Source organism: Phodopus roborovskii, unplaced genomic scaffold, assembly GCF_943737965.1.
Source record: "Phodopus roborovskii unplaced genomic scaffold, PHOROB, whole genome shotgun sequence".
NCBI lineage: Eukaryota > Metazoa > Chordata > Mammalia > Rodentia > Cricetidae > Phodopus > Phodopus roborovskii.
The window spans coordinates 14,361,986-14,386,994 of NW_026125397.1; the positions used below are offsets into that span (position 1 = coordinate 14,361,986).

Genomic DNA, 25,009 nt, shown 5'->3' on the forward strand with positions numbered 1-25,009 from the left:
AATCAAATAAACATATTATTGCCTTAATCATCAGAATGCACTGCCTTAAAGTATCCCATGGTGGGCATAGACATTTCACCTAATGCAGATGAAATCTTTGACACAAATTTGTTTGACAGAATGAGAAGCCCCAATTCTCCTACCCTCACTCAATGTTAAAATAATTAACATGCCTCATTTAATTTAAAATAATGTCTTAAGGATTAAAACGTATTATATAAGAGCTGGTGGGCGAAGGAGCAAGTATACTGATTGATTCTCCATTTTATCTCAATTGGACTTAATCTGCCCTGTTCTTAAATCTTGGAGAGGGGGACAGAGTATGGTCTTCTGTAGTGAATTTCTACAATCTTAGCATAAAGGCCTGCATATCTAACAATCTCCTGATTAAAAGTGCTGACTTTGTCCAATCAATAACTTACAAATATTTCGCTGCTATTAACCTGGCTAATATGATGAATTTTCCACACATTTCAACAGCCTCTTGATCACAGTTGCTTTTACCTACAAAGAGACATGACTCTCATGGCATCTATGAGCCACAATGCTGTTGTACACATTCCCTACAGGAAATTGCTTAAGAAAAAAAAATATCTATATCTATATATACTGATCAAAAAGACTCAGAAAAGAGCTTACACAAGCAGATGAGCCACTACTTCAGGCATAGGAGCAGGCCCTTTCATCTCTGCTAAATACTTGGAAGTCACTTGTTAACCCGTATGCCATTCCATTCTTGACACTGTCAAGGAATAGACACTCACATTCTCAGAACTCTCACAGTGAATACAAATCCAATGTCTATGATAGTTTAAATGATAATGCCCCCCACAGGTTCATATGCTTGAACCCACATCGATGCCCACCACCCCCAGCCACCGGTAGAACTCTTTGGGAAGGATAAGGAGGTGTGGCTTTGTTGGACGAGATTTGCCACTGGATTGGGCTTTGAGACTTGAAATATGTGCAGCATTCTCAGTGTACACTCTCTGCTTCACACTTTGAGAGCAAGATGTGCCTTCTCAGAAGCTATTGTCACTGTGTCTTTACCTTACCATCATGGACTCAAACCCTCTGGAACCATCGGACCAATTAAGAGCTTTCTTTTCTAAGTCTCGTTGGTCATGGTGCTTTGTCAAAGCAATATAAAACTAAATCAACATCTACTTTTTCTTTTACATTCTTGAGGCAACATACTCTTTTGGAAATCTTAATATTACTATAATTTTTGTTAATGTTGAAGAAGAATCCTGTGAAGCTAAAACCTAGATACTCTGCGCAAACTGTAAGTGAGAAGTAAGTCCACTAGTGCTTACGGATGCTTTGGTCACTCTATCTCATACCTCCAGTCTCTACGTTGCGTATGATGATCACAAATTGCCCCTGAGATTCTAATTTAAAAATGCCTTTTCTTGGCGAAATTAGAATAGACTCCTCTAACAGAACCTCATAGAACTTGAGCCTGTTTTCAAAAGCACCCAGCAACCCATTTACCTTGGGTTATTGAAGTAGTACCCTATTAGCTTGGCATGTCTACTGGGATCCTGAATACAGGATGGAGTCACAGCTGGGAAGTTTGACAACCCCCCTCCCACTCCCAGGAGTGGTGGTCTCTTTTTTGCTTTCTCATTTTCCAGACACTATTACATTCATGAAGTCATCTGCTTCTCAATGATCTTAGCCATATGACAAATCTCTTGTGATAAACTGAGTGAATGCAGTAGTAATGTTTCCATTACACATTTTGGAGAGTTGTTTCTTTTTGTCTCCTAGCCAAAACATTTCTAATAAAGGACAGAACCAAGGGGTGGTTCAATGGGCACACTGCAGGCATTTATCTTAGCACTGGATGCCCTGGCCATCAGCCCCTCCTGAACCATTTTTTGCAATCCTTTAGGTAACGAACATTAGGATTTTCTTGCTTTACAGATATATAAAGCATGAGCTGTGTTAACACATTTCTCCTAGGAGTCTTACATTACAGATTAGCCCCAACAGGATGCTTCCTATCTGGTTGGGGGTCCTAGACTATAACAATAATCTGGGAAATCACGTGACTTAAAATACTCAGTGCAATAGGTTAGAGAAGATATTTAGTGGGAATTCAACCCCCCATTACAACCTAGTAAGGATTAGGCTTTGGAGACAGCCAGGGTAAGTGAGAAGTCTAATGATTTTTCCAAAGAGTTCTTATTTAAAGCACACATTGGAAAATGGCACTCCCCGCTCCTGCTAAGTGTTATTCTCGCCAAATGCATTGATTGGTGTCTGGAGATAATGAGTTCTACATCAGTGTCAGACAGGTCCCTATGTTGCCATTATTGGCTGGACAACAGGCTGTGTAGTAAAGTTCATGGTTTTTCTAAATTACCATCTCAAGATATGTGTACTTTCTTTGTCAGGTGGATGCTTTGCATTCAAGTAGAAATGCTTTTGATCATTCCTATGAGCCTTGGTTATCATCTAGTTCTAAACTGTTGTTCATTAAGATATATCAGCAAGCACATGCCTGTAATCCCAAACTGAGGATCCAGGTGCAGTAGAATCACCATAAGTTTGAAGCCTCTCTGGTCCATAAGTTCCAGGTAACATCTCAATATAAAATTAAACAAAACCAACAAACCAATCCAGCAAACAACAACAAAATGGAACAAATCACCTTACATCCATATCAGGCATGAATTAAGGCTTAAGGCCAAAATTTGAGACTGAACATCTGATATAATACTTTGCAATTGGTCTAACCCTAAGTTCCCTCACTGTTTTTTTCTATAGATAAAGTTTCTGGGCCAGACACATGTTTTTTTTTTTTTTATCAAAGGGACCAGTCATAGCTTCTGAAAACCCTGAATTCTATTCTCTGCCTGCCTGCAAAATTGTCCAAGCAAACCAATTACATCCGTTTCTCGGCAGTCAATGGTATCCCCATACCAATTACATCCGTTTCTCGGCAGTCAATGACACCCCATATGCTCCTACATAAAAACTTGCACGTCTGTAGCTCTATACATGTACAGTGTTTTCCCCATGCCCATTCCCGTCGCCATGGTGTCACTATATGTGACAGATGAATTGTCCTCAGCTTTATGACTTCAGTGTCAATTGTCATTTGGCTTTCCTATCCATGGTGTGGATAGATGACGACACCCCACATTACCAATACTTTTCTTTCTCCTTGTAAAAGCCTGGAAGATAGAAAGGGGAAAGGCAGTGGAGTGGGTTTACATATGTCCTGTGTCCTCACCAACTCTCAGTGGGGTGCAACTTACTCTGTTCTGCACACTGCAATCTACATTTGTTTCAAGGGAAACTCCAACATTGAGTGGAAGTAAATGGAGCTCCATTCTCTGTCCCAGCCTGGGATATTTGAAGCCTTATATTTATTTAAACCACTCTTCCTGATGTTTTAAACCTATTGAATCGTTTCTAGCACACTCCTCTGAGAGCCTAGAAACTCTGAGGTGGCCTTTAAGCTCATCATTCTAGGTGTTTCCATTCCCCATGACTTCTCTACTCTTTTAGGGCCACAGAACCTATGGAATTTCTCTACTGTCCTAGGATCTTCCCTGGGAATTAAGCTGTTGTTCTCTCAATCAGGTTTGCTAGCCTCATTCATGTTTCTATTTCTGTTTCTTCATTGCTCAACCAAGAGAGCTAGAGACCTGGGAACCCCAGCAAATACTCTCCTCTTAGCATCAGGTCTCCGACTAGGTAGTAAATGATTCATTCCCCTTCCCAGAACACAAGACCTAACTCTTCTGTCATTGTTTGCCTTTTCCTTCTCTAAGCTTTGTCCTTAGTTCTCCAGTCACTTCTCAGAAGGTTGACGTCAGGCTGTTGACAGAAGTAACATGGCTCTCAAGACTGTGGCTCTTTGTTTCCACTTAACAAACATTGGAAACGTGGGTGATCGTTTCTTCTAGATTATGTGTGTCATTTTCAGCTTACAGTGTCCTCACAAAACACTAAAGGGGGTTTAACGAGTATAGAAAGCTCAGTTAATAATTAAATTGTTATCAGGCATACAAATTTAGCAACTCTTCTCAACCGGCCCTTTCACTAGGCAGTTGTTTTATATACATTTATAAGCTGTAGATTGCTTTATTGCATTATTTCATTTAATCATTACCACAAATATCAGTGTGTAAGGATGAGAGAAAAAGAAAAGTCATAATTGTGAGATTGCTAAAATTGAGTTTTCCAGACATTAAGAATCTTGCCCTATGTTAGGAATTAAATTTCTTATATGTGATTCCAGAACATGGATTTTTAATCATATCATCATGTTCTACCCAGTTTCCATTGACTTTTATAAAACCGGATGACATTAGGATAACATACAAGTATCTTAATTTAGAAATAAACCTCCTAAAAGTCAGCTAGTATAGCATTCCATTTATCAGATCCAAGATTCTCCTCAACCAAAATATGGTCTTTCTGTGGACCCAAATATTCTACACAGTATTTATATTTCATTTAGGCTTTATTTGTCTGTGTGGATGTGTGTGTGTGTGTAAATGTGTATGTGTGTGCTTGTTTGTATGCCAACGGTCATGGAAGTCAACAGAAGATGAGAACCATGCAGCTAGGATTATAGGTAGTTGCCAACTGCCCAGTGTGGATGCTAGAGACAGAATTCGGGTCCTTTGAAAGCCCAGACAACACTCTTAACCACTAAGCCATTTCTATAGTACTTTATACTCAGAAGACTGTGTAAACAACTAATCCCATTCAAAATCTATGATTTGAATGTACTCTTAAAATTTTGATTTACTCTTAAAATGTAAGTCATAGAACTAAGAATATGTATATTTTGAAAACAATGTGTGTTCTTTATGTTTCTCATTAACTATTATACTGTTTATATAAAGGAATACATACCTCCATATTCATTAAAATTTTTCCACAGAATGCATAGAAATAAAATTCTTCTAATTTATGGTATAAACTTTTATATAATTTCATTACTGTGTTACGTTTGGGTTAATTTTACCTTCCACCTTATTTTCTACTCATAATAGGTAACAGAACTAGCTCATTAAAAACAGTATGATGCCAATGTGAACTTTTGTTTTTAATGAACTTAAGAGTTTATCAATTATTACTTTAGAGTTTTCTTGATGAACTTTATCCTTGCGGCTTTTTTTTAATTACAATATTAAAATAATTTTCATCTTACAAACAGACATTTTTCTCTTGAAAAGGAGAAAAGGCACAAATAATGGAATAAAGGAAACCACTGTCTGATGTTCTCACAATAGCAGACAGCTGGGAACTGCATGCTACTAGCCTGTCCTTTGAATCATTTCTATACAGTAAGAGAAATCAGCACGAAACACTCTGCAAAGTCCTGAGAGTTCCCTTTGAAAAATATAACTAAGCCTTGGTGGCCTTCTCCCAGCTATGCACACCTCAGCCTAAATACCCTTCATCCTTAGCTGCTGAATGACCAGCCGCTCTGCTCCATCCATCTGCCCTAACGTTGACCTTGTCGGGTTTTACAGGCTTTAGGTACTTTTTTATAGCTTTGCTAACAACATCATTTTCCCTCCTGATGCCAGGCAGTGTAAATTAATGCCTCTCTAGTCTACCAAGAGCTAGATTCTCACCTTTGCACTTGATTAAATTGTAGGAAGGAGAAGACAGATAAAATGAGGTCTCAGAAAATTACAACCCACCTGTGCCAGTCTGGAGCCCGACAAACAGAATTTATAGCAAATTAGCTCTTCCTGAGATCTTTTTAAAAATCTTAATGTAAGAGCCAGGGGAAATACAAGAGGAGGAAGATGAGCCATAGTGGGGAGTGGGGGGGGGGCGGGACTATTTTCTGAGGATTTACTCTTATACCAGAAGAATGAGCACCGTGTTTGCCTAATTTGTTTATGCATGGCCATCAATGAAGTCAGCTTTTATCAATATAAAGTTCCAGTTATTTCCCAGAGCTTTTGACTTAGACTGTGTGGTTATCATAATTGCGGTTACCAAGTTTGAGAACCAAATTAGAATAAAGCTTAATGCACTCTATCTTTCTCACTATATCTTGTACTCTCTTCTACACCTCTTCCCAGAATGCATTGATTTATTTGTTTCCACATCTAAGAGGGCATGTCCCTCACTCAGCATGCAATAAACGGTGGTTTTAACAAAAAGTAGCAACGCACATACTCAGCCTTAGAGACCTACTACTTTAGTTTCACACCTAAGTGAAATTTTCTATATAGTAAATTAAAACTTGAACTAAATTGAAAAATAAATTTTGTTGTACTTGTTACATCAGTTACATCAGCCAACAAAAACAAGTTCAATTGTGTCACCCATCGTCAAATTCCCAGTGGCTAGCCCCTTAAAGAAAACTGAGTCATTCCCCCCCTCCATTCCCCCCCCCTGAAGTCATCAGTTATGGAGAGCCAAACTTCAGCTATCTTTCACAATTTTTCAGAGATTTTCTGGATCACATTTTGCCAGACTGGTCAACTGCATACCATACCTTCTTTATTAAACTCCTTCATTGACTTTCATCTTTCTGTTCTAACAATCCCCAGATCCTCCAAAACCTTCTTTATTTCATCCTGTCCAAACAACTCTTGGGAACGCACTCATTCACTCATTTACAGGTTTATTCTCTGTTTGGAGTTTACCCCAAACTAAACTCTAAATTCTGGAAGTAAAGAGCCAACTCATTAGTGGTAGCATTTCCACCAATTAACTAATGAGAAGAAGTCTTTTTCTTTTTTTAAGATGGGATAAATTTTCCATGAATTAACAAAACTTTGTCTTCTACCTATTTCCAAGAAGGGAAAGGGTATTAGAGTTGTGCTCCTAGTGTAACCACATCTAGAACATGAGAAGATCCCTTAACCTCTTTAAGATTCAGTTTCCCTCAATGTTTGCATTAGTCCTCAGTTTTCTTTCTAGTAAATAAGTAGCCACTACCTATGATCTCACGAATTCTTTCAACTGGCTCCTCTTAAGTCAATTTAATAGAACGATCTGATTGGAGGGATCCTTAATTGAGAAAATGCCTCCAGAAGATACAGCCTCAAGGCATTTTCTTAATTAGTTAATGATGGGGGAGGGCTCAACTCATTGTGGGTGGTGCAATCCCTGAACCAGTAGTCCTGAGCTCTATAAGAAACCAGGCTGAACAAGCCAGTAAGCCACACCCCTCCATGCCTCTGTATCAGCTCCTGCTCCGGGTTCTTTCCCTGACTGGGTTCTTGTTGGAGGGATTTCCTTTGGTGATGAACAACAATGTGGAAGTGTAAGCCCAATAAACCCTTTCCTTCCCAACTTGCTTTGCAGTCATGGTGACTCCTTGCAGCAATAAAACCCTAAGACACTCATATTCCACAAACTTGCTTGAATCAAACCTAAGCTTTCTGGCCACTCATTGGAAACAGTAGGGCACTAAGGAAGGACATGATGGCTAAAAATAGTCTAATTTATTCGTAAGCATTTGTAAATGTATTTGCTTTCCCTTTAAACCTACGGAGTAAACATACTAATGATAATAACCTTAACAGTTTAGAGTTATAAGGCTATATGGGTAAAATTTACTAGAACTACATCTTATTTGCACCAAAAGTATGAACTTAATCTAATTATTATGTGTACAATGGTCATTATTGGACTTGAATGGAAAAATGTTCTGGTACATGGTCCCTTTTCATGAGTCCACTATTCCTGAGGCTTTTAGTCCAAGAAGAGTTCAGATTTAAAACTCTAGATACACACTGTGCCCTAAAAATAGGGAATTCAGAAAACCTAGATTCCCCAAATGCTGGGGTCTGTGGGACTCTGACTATATGCACATATCCAAAGAGGAATGTTTTTGACATTTTCAGAAGCCCCTAGTCCAGTTTGTGGAAAAATAAAAAACAGCATAAAAACCAGAATTGATTTATTTATTTTAGTTTAGTTTTTTGAGACAGGGTTTCTCTGTATTGCTTTGGAGCCTGTCCTGGTACTAGCTCTGTAGACCAGGCTGGACTTGAACTCACAGAGATCTGCCTGCCTCTGCCTCCTGAGTGCTGGAATTCAAGGTGTCACCAACGCCTGGCTTTTGTTTGTTTGTTTGTTTTTTTAATATGCATTCATGTTACACTCCAAAAAGTTTTTTTATGGATCACAGAGAGAAAGCTAATGTACCATCTAGATCCTCACAGAGCCTCTATAAAGTCAAAACTACTGTTGATTGCTGTGACTAAAATCCTAAGCCTGTTTCACAGTAAATTCTAGAACGCTTTATGCAACTTAATACAACATGTTTCCTAGGTATATTTTAAATTTGTGGACAAGCTAGTTGTAGTAGGAAATAAGTATTTCTTTGTATTCATTGCATTTGTTCAACTGTGGCCAAGTAAGATGGACATTTTCCTTTTCAGTTTTAACATTCTCCTTCATTTAATCCTCTCTAAAGCTTACCTCTAGATTTACTTGCAAAGCATAGTAAGGTTATTCATCTCTTTATTTATTATTTACACATAATAATTATCACTATGCATGGGATTTGTTGTCTTTTAAAAACTGTCACTCTTTTTTTATTGCTTACATGTTTGGATAATCTCCACCTTAATACACTGGATTGTAATGTGGTCATATGTCCAGTTCCCAGCTCCATCACAGTCTTTGACTGAAAACAAATAACTACTTTTTCATAATACATTTTTAGTGACTTGCAAAGGTGACCAGTTGCTAGAAAAAAATTGACAACTGTGTTGGAGAATTTTGAAATGCCTAAACATTTTAGTAGACTTATTTTAAGACTGTCTCAGGGTTTACTGTTGCTGTGAAGAGACATCATCAGCATGGCAAACTATTATAAAGGAAACATTTAATTGTGGTGGCTTTCCTTATAGTCCACAGGTTCAGTCCATCATGTCCGGGAGCATGGCGGTGCGCAGGAAGATTTGATGCTGGGGCTAAGGGTGCTACATTTTCTTCAGAGGCAGCAGAAGTCACTGACTGTCACACTGAGTGAAGCTTGAGAAAAATACCTCAAAACCCACCCCCCACAGTGACACATTTCCAATAGAAGGTGTGGCCCAGGTTAAAGGTGTGCCCTCTGGCCTCAAGGTCTGGATTAAAGGTGTTGTCATCCAGCCTCCTCCAACAAAACCACATTGCATTCTTCCAAAAAGGCCACGCCTCTTAATAGTGCCACTTCCTGATCAAGACTACAGAAATATTTCTGCTAAGTGAGATATACCTAACAGCTCTACCGCTGAGTTAGTCTTCCACTCAGTACAAAGAATCATTAGTTAAATTGTGAGCTGAACTCCTGGAATCCAGTTGCAGAGAGGGAGGAGTGATGAGCAAAGGCGTCAAGACCAGGCTGGAGAATCCCACAGAAACAGCTGATCTGAACAAGGGGGAGCTCAAGGGCTCCAATCTGACAGCTGGGGAACCAGCCTAGGACCAACCCAGCCCCCTGAATGTGGATGTTAGTTAGGAGGAGGCAGTCTATGGGGCCTCTGGTAGCGGATCAGTATTTATCCCTAGTATATGAATGGACTTTGGGAGCCCATCCCACATATGAGAGATACTCTCTCATCCTATACACATGGGAGAGGGCCTAGGCCCTGCTCTAAATGATATGACAAACTTTGAAGACCCCCCATGAAAGACCTCCCTCTCCCTGGGGGAGCAGAAAGGGGATAAGCAGGGGGTTGGCAGGGAGACAGGAGAGGAGGGGAGGGTGGGGGAACTGGGATTGACATGTTAAAATAAAATTTAAAAAAAGAACTCTACATGTCCATCTGATCTGGATGATCACATAATCAACTTTCTTTTGTTATAGTTTAATGGAATTAATGTGAACTGGTGGATGTAATTAAAGACAGACAATGAGAACCAAACAAGATAATCCACGAGTAATTTGTCATTTTCCAAGAATTTTGGACTTAGGTCTTTAGTTATCATCTAGTTAAATAAGACCAAAATAACAGTCCTGGCTCCAAAGAGAGGGAAACCATCTAGTTAATTTCAAAATTCAATCTTAAAAATCACTGGACATGGGAGCCAAGCTAGGTCCATAGATAAAATGTCAATCATTCCTAGTTTAATCGTTTCTTTCATTTGAAAATAAAGACCTTTTTCAAACATCAGACCACTTGAGGAGATGGTGAGATCCCAGTGGGGAAAGATATGAGGGAGTAGCGTTGCCTGGGGAAGGTGAACAAACACCTGAAAAAAGGTACCAGATCTAGCCAGACCCCTGTGAATGGGCACAAACCACAAGCCCTCGAAGTCACGCGCAACCCTAGGGTTCTCATCCCTGCACTACAGCTCCCTCCTGCCATCCACAAAGTAAACTGAACTATATGGCAGGTTAACCATCCCAGTAATATTCTACTCAGGGAGACAAAGGTAGAAGAGGCTCAAGATGAGCCCAACTTGACACAGACCAGAGCAGGGCACCGCAACATTAAGAAGCCTTAAGAAGAGCAAGGATGGTGAGCAGAGAAGACACTAGGGCAGCCCATCCAAAAGTGTGACACGAGGAACCTGGAAACAGCTCATTATAGCCTTCAGGTTTGCGGAAAATACTGAGTGAGGGCAGCGCAAATAGACATAGGGCCTTCTTGTGCAGTTATTACAGCACAGGTATTGAGGCTTAAACGATGGGATGATCTATCGAGTCTTAAAAATCCCCATTGCTTCTAGAAAATTTAAATGAGAAGATATATAACATGAAAAATCGCTTTTATAAATGCCTAAAGATTTTATCTTTATAACAAAAACCTGAATATATTTGGAGAATGGTAGCACATAAAATGAGATAGTACTCAATTTAGAGACATGGGTGTGGCTTTGTGACCTAGTGTCCAGAAAGTTTCCTTTTGTGACAATAACTTTAATCCCTTTATTTTCTACTGACTTTTTATTCTCTTCTCCTATTTAGGATTATAGACGATTCAAGGTAAAGATGTTTTCTTTTTTTTAATTTCGTGGCTTTCTTGTCCTTAGCAGGGTTTCATTATGTAAGTACTTCAGGCTGCCTTCTTCCCTCTGAAGTTCTAGGATTAGAGGAGTGTACCACCATGCCTACCTGGCTCTAGGGTAGTGGTAGCCTAAAGAACAGTGATTGCTAATGACCTAAATTCTAAGGAGAACCCAGAAATACATTTGGTGAACAGAGTGCAAAACTCATAGATCATAGTTCATTCTACAGTCCAAACAGGTAGGTGTGTGTAGGTGTGTGTGTGTGTGTGTGTGTGTGTGTGCCAATTTTGCACACAGAGAGGCTACTTCTCCTTGAGGCATCCTTCTCAAGGCCCTGGTCAAGTCTAATTTCATTTTACACTGCCTGCAGTTACACATTTGAAAATAATAATTTCTAAGTTAAAAATGTCATTTGTGGTGTATAATTTATAGTATGAACCAATTGGATTTTAAAACTATCTAGAAATCTGATGTGATGGTTAGTTTTGATTGTCCATCAGATCTACTTTTAGTTCTGTTCCTCCAGGCAACTTTACCTAGTACATCTGGTAAAGGGTTACTTTTAGGTATGTCTATGAAAGTGTTTCCTGAAGTGAGTGCATTGACCAGGTGAGGACAATATACCCATAATGTGGATGAGTACCATCCAATCCACCAGGGACTCAGAGAAAATAAGCTGAGAAAGGGCAAATTCACTGTTCCATTATCTGTAACTGGGATATATTCTTCCTCTCCCTCACTTGAGTATGACATCTCTTGTGTTCATGACCCTAGGACTTTAACTACCTCCTGGATTTTCATGCCTTTAGCTTCTAAGTGTTGCACCATGTAGTAGTTTGAATGAAATTGGCTCCCATGAGCTCTTAGTGCTACTTTTAGGAGCCTTGTTGGGGTAAGTGTGCCCTTGATGAGGGAAGGGTGTCCCTGTGGGGGCAGGCTTCGAGCTCTCACATGCTCAAGATATACCCAGTGTGGGACAGACTTCTGCTTCTGCCCATGATCAAGATAAAGAACTCTCAGCTCTTTTTCCAGCAGGATGTTTGCATGCACACTGCCATGACCCACCATGATGATAATGGACTAAACATCTGAACAATGAGCCACCCAAATTGAATGTTTTTGTTTTTGTCTCATGAGTTATTGTGATCATGGTGTCTCTTCACAGCAGCAGAAACCTAAACAAAAGTACCAGGGACTGGGGTATTGCTGTGATAGGCCAGACTATGCTTTTGTTTGGAGGAATATGGACTAGGGGACCATGGGTTAGAAAAGCAGTTGGTCGCTGTAAGTGGGACTTTATGGGCTATGAGTAAGAACACAAAAGACAATGATGCTGAGGGTGACTGGAATGGCAGGGGCATCGATTAAGAGGTTTCGAAGGAGAAAAATATTAATATGTGGCCTAGAGATCTTTCTTGTGATATTTTGGTGAAGAATATGAGTGCTTTTTGTCCTTGTCCAAAGAGTCTGACTGAGACTAGAGTGAAGAGATTTCTATTAATTCCATCTGCAAAGGAAATCTCAAAACATCTTAGTATTGAGTCCGTTGTATGGTTATTAGTAGTCATTCTTATAAAGATTTAGAATGGAAAGAAGCAAGCTGAGCAAGGAAAAATACACTTTGGAGAGAAAGGGAAGACTGGGAAGTGGAATCAAGCTAAATCCTGCATTCAAGGAGATAAACAGATTAAGATATAGAAGAAAGGCAGTGGTGACCCCAGGGCAAGATCTCACCCAGCTACCGTTTCCAATTTGTGGAAAGGAATTAAAGAAAAGCTTAGAGCCAGGTGGCAGTGCACACCTTTAATCCCAGCACTCCAGGGGCAGGCAGATCTCTGAGTTTGAGGCCAGCCTGGTCTACAGATCTAGCTTCAGGAAAGCCAAGCTTAGGCAGTGAAGGAAAGCATGGAAAACAGAAGGCTGCGAAGATGTAATTGACTGAGGGGCAGTGTTTCAGCCCAGGGAAGTAGCAGAACGTTGCAGCCTTGGCTATGCAGCTCTGATTTTAGAGTAAATGATAGAAGAAAGGGTTTAGGGAATCATCATCTGCACCTAAGGAAACTGCTAAGGCCAGGTATATGTCTGGGTATCACTCTGAATGGAGGCTCAGCAAGGCCATTGTGTGAAGCTGTGAAGGTGAAGCCTGGATAGCTTTGAAAATCCCAAGATATTGGAGATTCCAGAGCCACCTTGAAGATGCCAGATGGCATCTGCCAAGGAAAGCTGTTAACAGGGGGTAGATCAAGCCCAAGAGAAAGAAGCATGTTGCAGTCAACAAGCTGAAAGCAGATGGAAATCTGAGGAGCATTTTGTCATCAGACAGGGAGATGCAGGGTTTTGGAATTTCCCATCGGTTTCTATCTTGCTTTGGCCCAGTATTTCCTCACTGTGCCTCCTCCTCCCCCCCAAATTTAGAAATGGTAATGTATGTCCTATACCATTATATGTTGGAAGTATGCAATCTGTTAAAAAGAAAGACTCATCTCAAGGTAAAGAGCACTGGAAATAGCAACAATACCAACCTCTGGTCTCCACTATGTACATACATGTACTCTTAGCCACATGAAAATGCTCAAATGAACACATATATACAACACACACACATAATACACACATGCGTATAAAGAAATAAGTTTACAGGATTTGAAGAGATAACTCATCAGTAAAGTACTTGTTAGACAACTCAGCACACTCTCTCAGCATCAGAACCTGAGTTGAGTCTCCAAATCCCATGTGAAAAAAAAAAATGCATGGTGGCACACACTTGTAATCCCAGAGCTGGTAAATTACAGACAGGTGATCTTTGGGGAATGCTCATGAGTTCCAAGAGAGTGAGAGACCCTGCCTCAAAATAAAATGTGGACCAAGGAACCGCACATATATCCATACCTGCACACATATGTTAGAGAACATTGCATTAGTCTAAGTGAGAGACGAACATAATTAACAAGGTAGCTCGTGTGTCCTACTTAACAATTCATAAAAGCTCAAGCATTTGTATTTAAAATTGACCTGTTTTCACAGAATTCTATGAGCTAAATAGAATCAGTGACGAAGCATGAGGTACATAGGCTTTGCAATGGTTTGTCATCTGTTCTTGGCGCTTCCGTTTCTTACACAAAACTTTAGATGAGCACATAAACTGTCTAAGCCTCTGCTTCCATTTCTTTGGAGTCCACAAAACAAAAACTCGCAAAGTTGAGAAGACTAAGTGTGATGGTGTATGTGGGGTCAATGTGAACAGCCCGTTGATGTTGAAGAAGCCCCCGGACATGTTAGCTGGTGATTTACTCTCATCTGGATTTTCTTTCTTAGCAAAGAGCACAGCCATGGAGTTTGAGAAAAGGCACAGTGTTAAGAGGCAGGAGGGCATCAGTGGAGGTAGACAGACAGCCTGTCTCTCTTGGGCCTCAGAGACCTCCCTGCCAAGTGAGTACTTCCTACTTGTTCATTGCAAGGCTGCCCTGAAGCTCAGTTCAGCACTAGAGAAAGCGGCTTCACAGGTCTTAGCAGTTCCTGAAATGGCAGAGGCAGATTCAGCCTGGTATAATAGGGATAGAGTGGAGTTCAGGGCAGAAATAATGGTTTCAATCCCTCTCTTCTCCTGTGACACTGGGCAAAGCACTAGGAAACTTACTTTCCTCCTCTGTGGTAAGAGACATAAACTAGATGGAATCCTCAGTCCTTTCTGGCTGGGAAACTCTGCTGTCTTACAAGGTTCACCCCTGGCTTATATTAGACATCTCAACACAAGCCTTTCGCCCCTTCCACTTAATCCAGACTTGAGTATATCCCATCACCCACACAGGTCAGGAATGTACGAAGCTTCCTGTCTCAACAGCTAGGGACAAAGGGAGGAATATAATTCAAACATAGAGGATTTAAAAAAAAAATCTGAACTGCTACTCAATCTGCTAAGTCAGGATATTTCAGGAGGAAGAGATCTGGGAGTACCCATTGCTTAAAACCCAAACCAAATATTTTCTTTAATATTAATGACCATGGTGTTTGAGAATCACCATGAAAGGAGAAGGCATCTTTCTCAAAGTCTGGCCCACAGATCACTCTGCAGTTCAAGAGTCTAAGATGCTTCCTGAACGCAACAGGAACAGTGGCCAAGAATCCATCCTGAATGTTTTCTCGAAGATTCCAGAGACCAAAGGAACTCATAAAACAGTTTATGGATGTTTACTAAGGAAGTCATCAATGGATAAAAACTCAAAATTTACAAAATGACATAGATGAGATTGGGAAATAGTAATACAGACTTGCCTCATATCTATGTTGTACTGTCTCATCATTTCATTTAGTTCCTATTACAAGCTGTGAAAGAAACACCATAGCATGCATTCTACTGTCAAAACTAAACATCATCAGAGAGTTCAGGCAATTTGCCCAAAATTAGAAAATTAATAAGCGGAGGGTTTAGAACCAAAAAGTAATGTCATGTAGCTAGGAAACGGGTCACACCGCTACAGAATGTTTAAGAGTTGAATACATCCTTTTAATAGACAATTTACTGCATCTTTTCTGATGAGGCAAGTTAAAATATGTTAAGTTACTGTTGACTGGTTTTATTAGCTACCCCATAAATGGTAAGATTAGTATAGCAACCATAGATCAGCCAAGATAAAATGAGTATTAACTACTAAGTAACAGTGATTCAAGGGTTTCTCTGGATCATAAAAAGATCTTAAGCAATGATCATTTCAGGTCAGCAACCCTCAAATACAGATACAGTTACTACAGCTGTGAAATCCAAACATGTGCTGTCCAGGTTTTCCAGCTAGTAAGAACCCTAGCTGGTACCCTTGCTTTCCTTAACTCTCTTACCACTGTCCCTAGAACTGCGCTCTTGACTTTAGTGATAAATAAAACAAGCTTTATTAAACTCTAAGTTTTCTTTCAAGTAATAAGATGTAAAAATACTATCATTAGATGTAACATTTGTAGGACACATTTCTACTTTTCTTTTTTCTCTTATTGGTTCCTCTAAATTTACCTAATAGCACATGTGTCTGTCTATTTACCTTAAACTCTAGACTAAGTAGAATAGGATAGCACTGAACTAACCCATTACACACAATTATTACAACACAGTAATAGGCATTTAAGGAATGTGTTGAAATTGAACAAACCTTAGCTATGAGATGCAACATGAGCTTTAACATTTTTCTAAAACTGTCAAGTATGGAAAATCCAAACCGCATGGCTTTCAACTGAATAAACATGCTTCCCTTTCCTGTATTCATACCCTTTCTTTTTCTCTTCCTTCTTACTAGTGTTTAACATGTAGACACAAGGTGCCTCATTAGGGCAATACATACCATACCACTCTCATAAAATGTGTAGATACAGATATGCATAGGGGACAATACAATGAAAATGGCATCAAGAAAGAGGAATTGGCTGTGTAGATATATTTGGTTAAACAAAGGAGTTATTTCTTTCCCCAAATCAGCATCTCATTTAAGTAGAGAAAAATAAAAAGATACTTACAAATCTGATTAAAAGGTGCTGTTCTTTCTACGACAAGTGAAGGGTGAAGCTGAAAATCTTTCTTTCCTGAAAGGGGGCGGGGGGGGGGGGGAGAGAAAAAACATTTAAGAACCAAAAAGGAGGATAATAAAGTTAATAATAACATTTGAATATTTTGACTAAGCTTTTACAAACAGGGTTAAACTATTAAACACTATGATTTTCCTGGCTTCCTTGGGAAAAGCAGAGCCTCTGAGCCAATGATGACACTGTGTGCTGAAATTTCAAAGGGATTTCACTCCCAACACCAGTTGTGCCTAAGATTATCAGCTACAAAATGCAGGAAGTCATTACTGCATCAGCACTGATCAAAGGTCACCTGAGTGGGGAATGGGGGGAGACGTCACAGACACAACACATGAGAGAGAGCAAACACTTTTGCACTTAACCACAAAAAAGATCATGTAAGAAAAACACTTGACACTGTTACACTCTTGAGAAGTTGTGAATGTGTGTCTAGCATCTCACGTTTAGAGCAAGGCCTTGCGTAGCTCATTTTGGAGTGAATTTGGAATGTCTCCTACAGGCTCAAGTCTCTGAACCTATGGTCCCTGGCTGGTGGGGGTGTTGGCTGTGGAAACTAGGAATTGAGACCTAGCTGGAAAGAGGATGCTACTAAAGTGGGCTTTAGGATGATAGCCTGGCTCTGGTCCAATTTGCTAAGTTTTCATTAACATGTAAGAAACTGCCTGCAGTTCCCAGTTCCTACAATGAGCCTGGTTGCCCTGTGTTTCTTGCTATGATGAACTGTATCCCTGTAACCCAAATAAGACTTCTCTTAAAGTTATTGTGTCTGTCAACTATTTTTCCACAGCAGCCCAAAATGTATCAGATTGCATTGTATCCAGGAATGTAGCAGAGACTGACACATTGTATCCAGGTGCCCAGCACAGATTTGAGAAACACAGAGAAGGAATCCAACCATCTTCATCCAGTTATGGAAACAAATTCCATACACTTCATTCCTCTTCACAGAATGGTCCCTGTCTCTTGGCATAAGCATCAGATACAAATAGGGTGGAAAGTAGCAGGAATATGACTTGCTAGTGTTCACGTTGGCCACTCAAAGCAAGACTGTATATTGCATACTCCCTTTGTCCCAGTTCAGTGTGAAATTCACCCTTTCTGAACTGTTTCAGCAATATCTTAGACTATATTCTTATATGCATGGTTGCTTCCTAAAGGTTCATTCTTTACCTGTATTTTGGGTGGAATCATTTCAAAGTAAATCTGCCCATGATCAATCCTTTCCAAACTTCCTATTCCTATAAAATCAAGCCCAAGACTCTTTATTTGGTCTAAATTGTCATGCACGGGTTAACTCCATTCTACCAGGCTCTTTGCTTTTCTCTCAAGCCCAATATACCCCAACGCTAAAACTCTAATGTTATCACCAGGCAATTGATTTATATTTGCCTCCGTGGCTGAGGCTCTTTACCCTCAATTTTCTCTAACCCCTTGCTAGCATCTATTGGTCTAGACTAGGTCAACTTGAGCATCACTACAACATTAATTATATCTAACTGTACTTATCCCATGCATTATAATTTTTCTCAGTGACTGCCTTCCTTCTCATGTTGTTTTTGTTTTTTTTAAAGCCTTTCAAGGCCATGCACAATGACTCATGTGTCTTATCTCTAGCACAGTATTTCACAAATTGTACAAGGTATACAATGAATAATTTGTTGAAAATCAAAGTAGGTGAGACTCTTTTGAGACTGCAACTGCCTGACTGCGTATTTTATTGCCTTGTGAGAATCCTACAAGTCAAAAGAGGACATTTTTAGCCATTATGCCCAACTTCTCATATGGTTTCTTATTGTTCCACTCATTCAGGGACATTTCCCTTCAGCAGACTCTTACATTTGTAGGCCAAATATAAGGAAGTGAAAAGAAGGAAATGAAAAATAAATGATGAAATAGTCATATGAGAAGTGCTAAGAAGACAGAATCTGCAAACAAATATTTATAAACTATAACATCTATATGCATACTAAAAATCCAAAATAAAGAAGTTTCTAACCTAACTTTCCTTTCTTTTTAACCATTTGCATAAGCTCCTTGGCAAAGATCCAGCAGATCTTGCAAATATGAATTAACTATGAAGTCAGGTAATAAAACCATGCATTGCTATTTCCATTTTTAAATTGTGATTAAAATCTGTATACTTTTATGTCCTTCTTAGAATTAAATTTAAGTGGGTTTTTTTGTTTGTTTGTTTGTTTTTGCTTTGCTTTTTGAGCAAGGGTTTCTCTGTGTAGCCCTGTCTGTCCTGAAACTTATTCTGTAGTCCAGACTGGCCTCAAACCCAGAGATCCATTTGTCTCTGCCTCCACAGCACTGGGATTAAAGGTATGTACCACCACTACCTGGATAAAATTAAATTTAGTTTTAATGTTATAATTTTGCTTACTTCGGTCTACAACAAGACAAAAAAAAATGAAATAGGAATAGAGCAATAATTTTTCTTCCAGATTACTTTTTGATTAAAGCTAAATAAAAATACCTCTTTGATAGACTTTGAAAATAGTTTAAAGCCCATTAATTTGACTCTTCATATGTCAAAATTAAGATTTACAGATATGATAAATAAAAATATAGTAAAAGTTGAGACTGAATGAATCTCTAGTTGTCCTTTACCATTATTTATTTTTGCACAAAATTACAGAAATTCCAAGTTTCAAGAAATTACGATTTTTATATTATTAACATACTACAAAATATGTATTGACATGTCCTGGAGTCATGCAAGGGGGGAATCTCAGTTGAGGAATTTTCCAGATCACAATGGCTTGTGGGTTTGTCTGTGAGGGATTGCCTTGACTGTTAAATAATGTGGAGGGGCCCAGCTCACCGTGGGCAGTGCTGTCCCTAGGCAGATGATCCTAGACTATATAAGAAGGCTATGTGAACATAAGCTTGAAAGGAAGCCAACAAATAGTGTTAGTCCATGCTTTCTTTTTCAAATTCCTATTAGATTACCTGTGCTGACTTATTTCATAATGAAGTATAGCGTAGAAGCTAAATAAACCATTTTCAGCTTTAAGTTGATTCAGGTCATGGCATTTGTCATAGCAACAGAAAGAAAACTAGAACAATATATCTTACATGCTTTTATTTTTATAAATCATAAAAATTACTAGACTAACATGTGCTCATAATTGTATATATGTTAAACGCTTAAAGGTAAATGTAAGTATGTGTTTGTGGCTGAGTGAGAATGACCTCGTAGGCTCATGTGTCTAAATGATTGGTCCTTCATTGACAAAAGTGTCTTTTGGAAGGGTTAGGAGGCTCAACCTTGTTGGAGGAGGTGTGTCACTGTGCATGGGCTTTGAAGTCTCAAAAACCCAAGGCAGGCCGTATCACTGCCTGCCTCCAAGTTGTGTATCAGGATGGAAACTCTCAGCTGCTGTCCCAGAGTCAGCTTGCCTGCCATGCTCCCTACAGTGACTGCCATGAACTTACCTGTAGGAGCCACAATGCCCGCGTGCTCACTCTAGGGAGGCCAGGAATGCTAAATATTCGGGGTTGTCTCTTCAAAGGGGGAGATGCATAACCTATTTTCTGCCTAAAGGGCTTATAGTAATAGGCTGGTGGCTTTTGCTCTGTCTGATTGATACAATAGTAGATCTCTCCCTGGTCCTTAAGATATAACATGAAATTCATCTATAGAACATATCTTTATGGAAGAGGTCACAAATACTTCACAAAGGGTGTCAATGTAATCATGTCTTAAGCTTTGTTGTACCTATGGGATTTAGTTGATTATCACCAGGAAACATTCCCCCCCCCCCCAAATTGTGCTGTGCTTAAACATGCCTGAAATAACCAACTGGTGTCAGACTCTTGAAGTTGGGGCCAACACCAGCTACAGAGTTGTGTTGAACTGGACTTCCTTTGTGTCTGACGTGGATTGGTACTCTGATGGACATGTGTCTGCACCACATTCATCCTCTGACACTGCAAGCCAACACCCAATTCAATGCTTTCTTTCAGAAGTTGCCTTGGTGATGGTGTCTCTTCAAAGCAATAAACCAGTGCTTTTCCTGAACTTTGATATGTAATGAATAATTTTCACAATATGGAGACCACACAAGGTCCAATCCCCTCTGCAGTGTCGCTGCTGGAATTCCATTTACTTCCGAGCTTGCTAATACTTTGATAGCTAAGAGATACAAAAGGCAAAGAAAGCAAGTGTCCTCACCAAGATAGTTTTCATTCCTTGCAAGGAAAATGGGTCAAAATGTGAGTGTATCAGCAGGAATGCAGAGACAGACTCATTCGGAATTGGGAGCTGTCAGAGATCCTGACTATCATCCTGCCTAGTGACCTCCCAACGGTTTTATTTCAAATGAACTCACAAGACAGATAGAAAGATGGACACGTGAGGAGCTGCTACGGAGCCCACAGGTGCCTGGGTCTGAGGCTCTGGCTTCCCTTTCCCACATTGTTCCTCTTCCTAACCAACGTCATAGTTAGAAAACCGCATGGCCGTTTGCTGCTATGAAGGACTGGTCCACCGGGCTGGAAATGGAGCAACAGCAACCACCTCGCATCGCAACGTAATAAAATCTCTACAAGCATTTGTCCTAAGTGTCCTAAGTGTTTATCTTCCCCTCTGATGTTCTTTCACATGACTGGCTTCCTGCATAACTTTTCTGTTTTCTTTTTTTTCCAGTAAAGATCTGAATCTCCTTTAATAAATATTCAAATCATGAGTAGATAAGATTTAGGGTAATTTTTGCCTCTAGGGTTAGCAAAATAATGAACACATATTTTTCTCTTTACTACTGAAATTATGACAGGTTGGTTATATACGTTTCTATCTCACAACATGTAGAATTGTGGATGGAAATTTAGAAAGATTATATCAGTCAAAGGTGTGTCCTGCTATAAAAAACACTCAAGTTGTAGGATTGGGGATTGAAATGAGCTATTTTAGAACAAATAATAAACTAGACACAAGATAAATTTTACCTAAGCTTGCATTTCGCTGTTTTACAATTTCCATGAGATGCTAAGTGAATTTTGACTTCCTCATTAAGTATTTCTTCCATTTTTGTTTGGTTTTTATAGCAAATAATTGTGTGATATATCAAAATATGAAAGTTGAAATGCATCAGATAAATACTATTGAGTATTATATGGTAAATTAACAACCCTAACTTTATTGGATAGCTTTAAAGAGCTGTTTTTTTTTAGAAGAAATATAAAACTATTTATTGACCACTGTTCACCATTATTTACAATAAAGTAAATATACAGTTAGATGAAATTCTGATACTACAAAGTTACTTTTCTGGCTCACTGAACCAGAACCCAAATACTGAAAAGATTGATCCTACCAGTAAGGAATGAGTCAGGGTAAAGAAAAAGCATGCAAGTCATTAATTTATATTACCAAATTTTGTTCATTTATGTCAGCGGGTCTGAAATTGCCAACATCTTTTCTAACTGTATTACATTTCTACAGCAAACAGATATTCCATGAATCATAACCTTTTAGTAGATTTCAACTTTCTACAAAGGAATGGTTCACCAGAGGAACCTTTACATGCCCACTTACGTCTTTTTGTTTGGTTTTAAGAGACAGGGATTCTCTGTGTAGTCCAGGCTGACTTACTCTAAATCAGAGATCCATCTGCCTTCAGAGTGCTGGGATTAAAGGCATGTACAACCACACCCAGCTTAAGTCATGTTATTATACTAAAACTTTGTCTATTTCCATTTTCTTAAGAGGGAGTTTGTTAACGACAAGATTTTGTAAATAAACGACTGTATGTGATATTACATAAATTCTGATGTGCTTGCTGTAAAATTATCCAATAAATTACAGAATCACCTACTCATAATCTGAAAGGTTACGGTTTCAGGAAAATGTTCACAATGATGGAACCTCATCAACATATTTTCTTTCATCTGTGGTTTTTGAGTATTAAAAAAAAACAAGAAAAAACAAAAAAGTTATGTGTCTTATGCATAACACAAGAATACAAAGAAAAAAAAAAACCCAGAATGGTCCTTCTGTGTCTCAGTTAAAAATAAGTTCTGGTTGACTACTGACTGTAAGATCTCCCCAGCATTTAAGAAAAGCTGTTCTTCAAAGCTGAGGAAATACAACATGGTATCAAATATTCATTTGTGAAAGGAAGCAACTACAGAAAGCTTTTATTTGCCCAAAGGAATCAGTGCCTTTTGACGCAGAACAAAAACCAAAAATATCCCAACTACTATCAATACTTTCAAAACCAGCATATCAAACTCGATTTTCATTAGAACGCTATTTTTCTACACTAGTAATTCGAAACCCAAGATTCAAATTTTTATATATATATATATATATATATATATATATATATATATATGCAAACAATTATTGCACCTCATCTTCTGGACAAGAATGCCAAGTCAGCCTCTCCTCATAAAAGGCAATGACAATCTGAAGACACTTCTTATTTGTCTCCTTTGCCAGCACCAAGTCTGCCTCATCTGAGTCCTTCCATTTCATGAGAAACATTAATTCTCCACTGCTGTCCGTGGCACCAATTATTCATTCAGGATCAAGACGTCTAGCAAAACCCCTTGGTTTGTCATCAGCATCTCTCTTCTTTGATTTGCTATCATCAGATTCACTGTCAGATAAAGACTTCCTTTTTGTACCATCTTTTTCTTTACCAGCTTTTTGAGAATTAAGAAATGCTTCAATTAACTCTGGACAATCTAAATTTTCTTCTGGTTCCCAAGTATTATCAGCATCTGTGAACCCCTTCCACTTGAGGAAATAATCCACCTTCCCATTCACTACACGCCGGTCCAGTACCTTTTCTACAACAAATTCTTCAGGCTCTGCCTCTTCAACATTTTTACTCTTTCCATTCTGTTTCTTTCCCATTTTTTGCAATGTAGTTTTATTGGAGGCCATTTTTTTTTTTTTTTTTTTTTTTTTTTTTTAACGAAGACTTGAAGAGTTCACCGCTCAGATGCTCCGGGCCGCGGATCCTGCAGAGTCTCCTGGGTTTTTTTTGTTTGTTTGTTTGTTTGGTTGGTTGGTTTTTTTTTAAATTTATATTACAAACAATATATTTTTACATGTCAATCCCAGTTCCTTCTCCCTCCCCTGCCCCCCCCCATCAACTCCCTATCTGATCCCCTTTCTGCTCCCCAGAGAGGGTGAGGCCTTCTTTGGGGGGAAAAGAGCTGTTATTAAGATGCATTCAACTTCTCAGGCACGACAGTGGTGGAAACAACCATCAGAGGGAAATTATCAGGATAACAAAGTATGTGCATCCATAACTATGCTTTCCATCCCCAACCCAAAGAATTAGCTTAGGAAAATAAGTGACAAACAGGAGGCATGCATCACATGCTTGGTGATGAATAAATGCATTAGTGAAAGGAAAAACATCTACAGGGGGCTGAGAATAGAGAAATTAACCTAGTATTTAAAAGAATCTTTAGATTTTATGGTTTAGGTGACTGGCAAAGTTGAACAAATTTTAATGTTAGTTTTCCCTTGAAAGAAGAAATGGGTAGATTAACAGTGAGCAAACAGACACATAAATGAAAAGTCTCTAGATGGAATCTCAGTAATGGGCAATAAAAACCCACCAAAGGGTGAAGATAGAAAAATTAGAATAATGAAGAGAAGACACAAAAGTCCCCTGTGAAGTGATCCCTCCATTCCCTTAGAGAACTAGAATATTTAACACAGACAAAGATGATTACTCTGTCTCCTGTGATCATCCCAAAAGACTGCTCCATTAAGTGTGAGTTCTGGGAAGGAGTTTTAAGTTACTTCTAGATCACCCTCAGAAAGAAAGGTAAGCAGTCTGTCTCTTCCTCTTTGAAAACTGGACTGGATCTGTGGAAGTGAGTCACTAATCACAAGGTGGACAGAGATTCTACACTGCAGATGACTGGACAAGAAGGGAGGAGCCTCACTCTCCCACAGGTGACACAGGCATGTCATTGTATGTCTGGAAGGAAAAGCTAAGTTTACACTGTGTTTCAGCCACTGTTATTGCAAGGCTTTATGATAAGCACTAAATTCATGTCCTAATTAATACATACGCTTAAAAGATGTTTTTAGTGAGAAACTCCACGGGAAGTAATCCTAGGAGCTACAGGATGAAGGTCGGCATGAGCTGAAACATGGAAACTTATTTTCGGTTCAGTGTCTGGGGAACTAGGGCAATAGTAGAAATAACAAAGTTATGACAGAGGAGGGAGGGAGGGAGGGAGGGAAAGAGGGAGGGAGAGAGGGAGGGAGAGAGGAGTGTCAGATGATAATGGTAGAGACAAGGACGATTCTCAGCAAACAACTGAAACCAGGAGTCTGGGACACAGACAATGGATGAAATTGAAAATGAAAGGTCAGCAATTTTTATAATACATATTGTTTGCAAATGAGAATAGAATGCCAGAGTCATGTAGAGTCCAAAAATGAATAAAGGACTATTTGCACACAAGTCAGAAAGGAGAGGCAAAAGTCACCACAGGGAAAAAATAAAGGCATTTCTTACAT

The 25,009-nt window shown here is 39.1% G+C and overlaps 1 long non-coding RNA gene and 1 pseudogene across 1 annotated transcript in view; both read right to left on the reverse strand.

Moving 5' to 3' along the window:
• Positions 1-16,449: 16,449 nt before the first annotated feature.
• LOC127215111 (uncharacterized) overlaps positions 16,450-25,009 on the reverse strand; it is a 54,924-nt gene continuing 46,364 nt past the window's right edge. Inside the window, exon 3 of the long non-coding RNA XR_007833922.1 lies at positions 16,450-16,509. This is a non-coding gene — a long non-coding RNA (uncharacterized LOC127215111). The remainder of the gene's footprint in view (positions 16,510-25,009) is intronic.
• Positions 22,843-23,430, reverse strand: LOC127215109 (chromobox protein homolog 3-like; annotated as a pseudogene).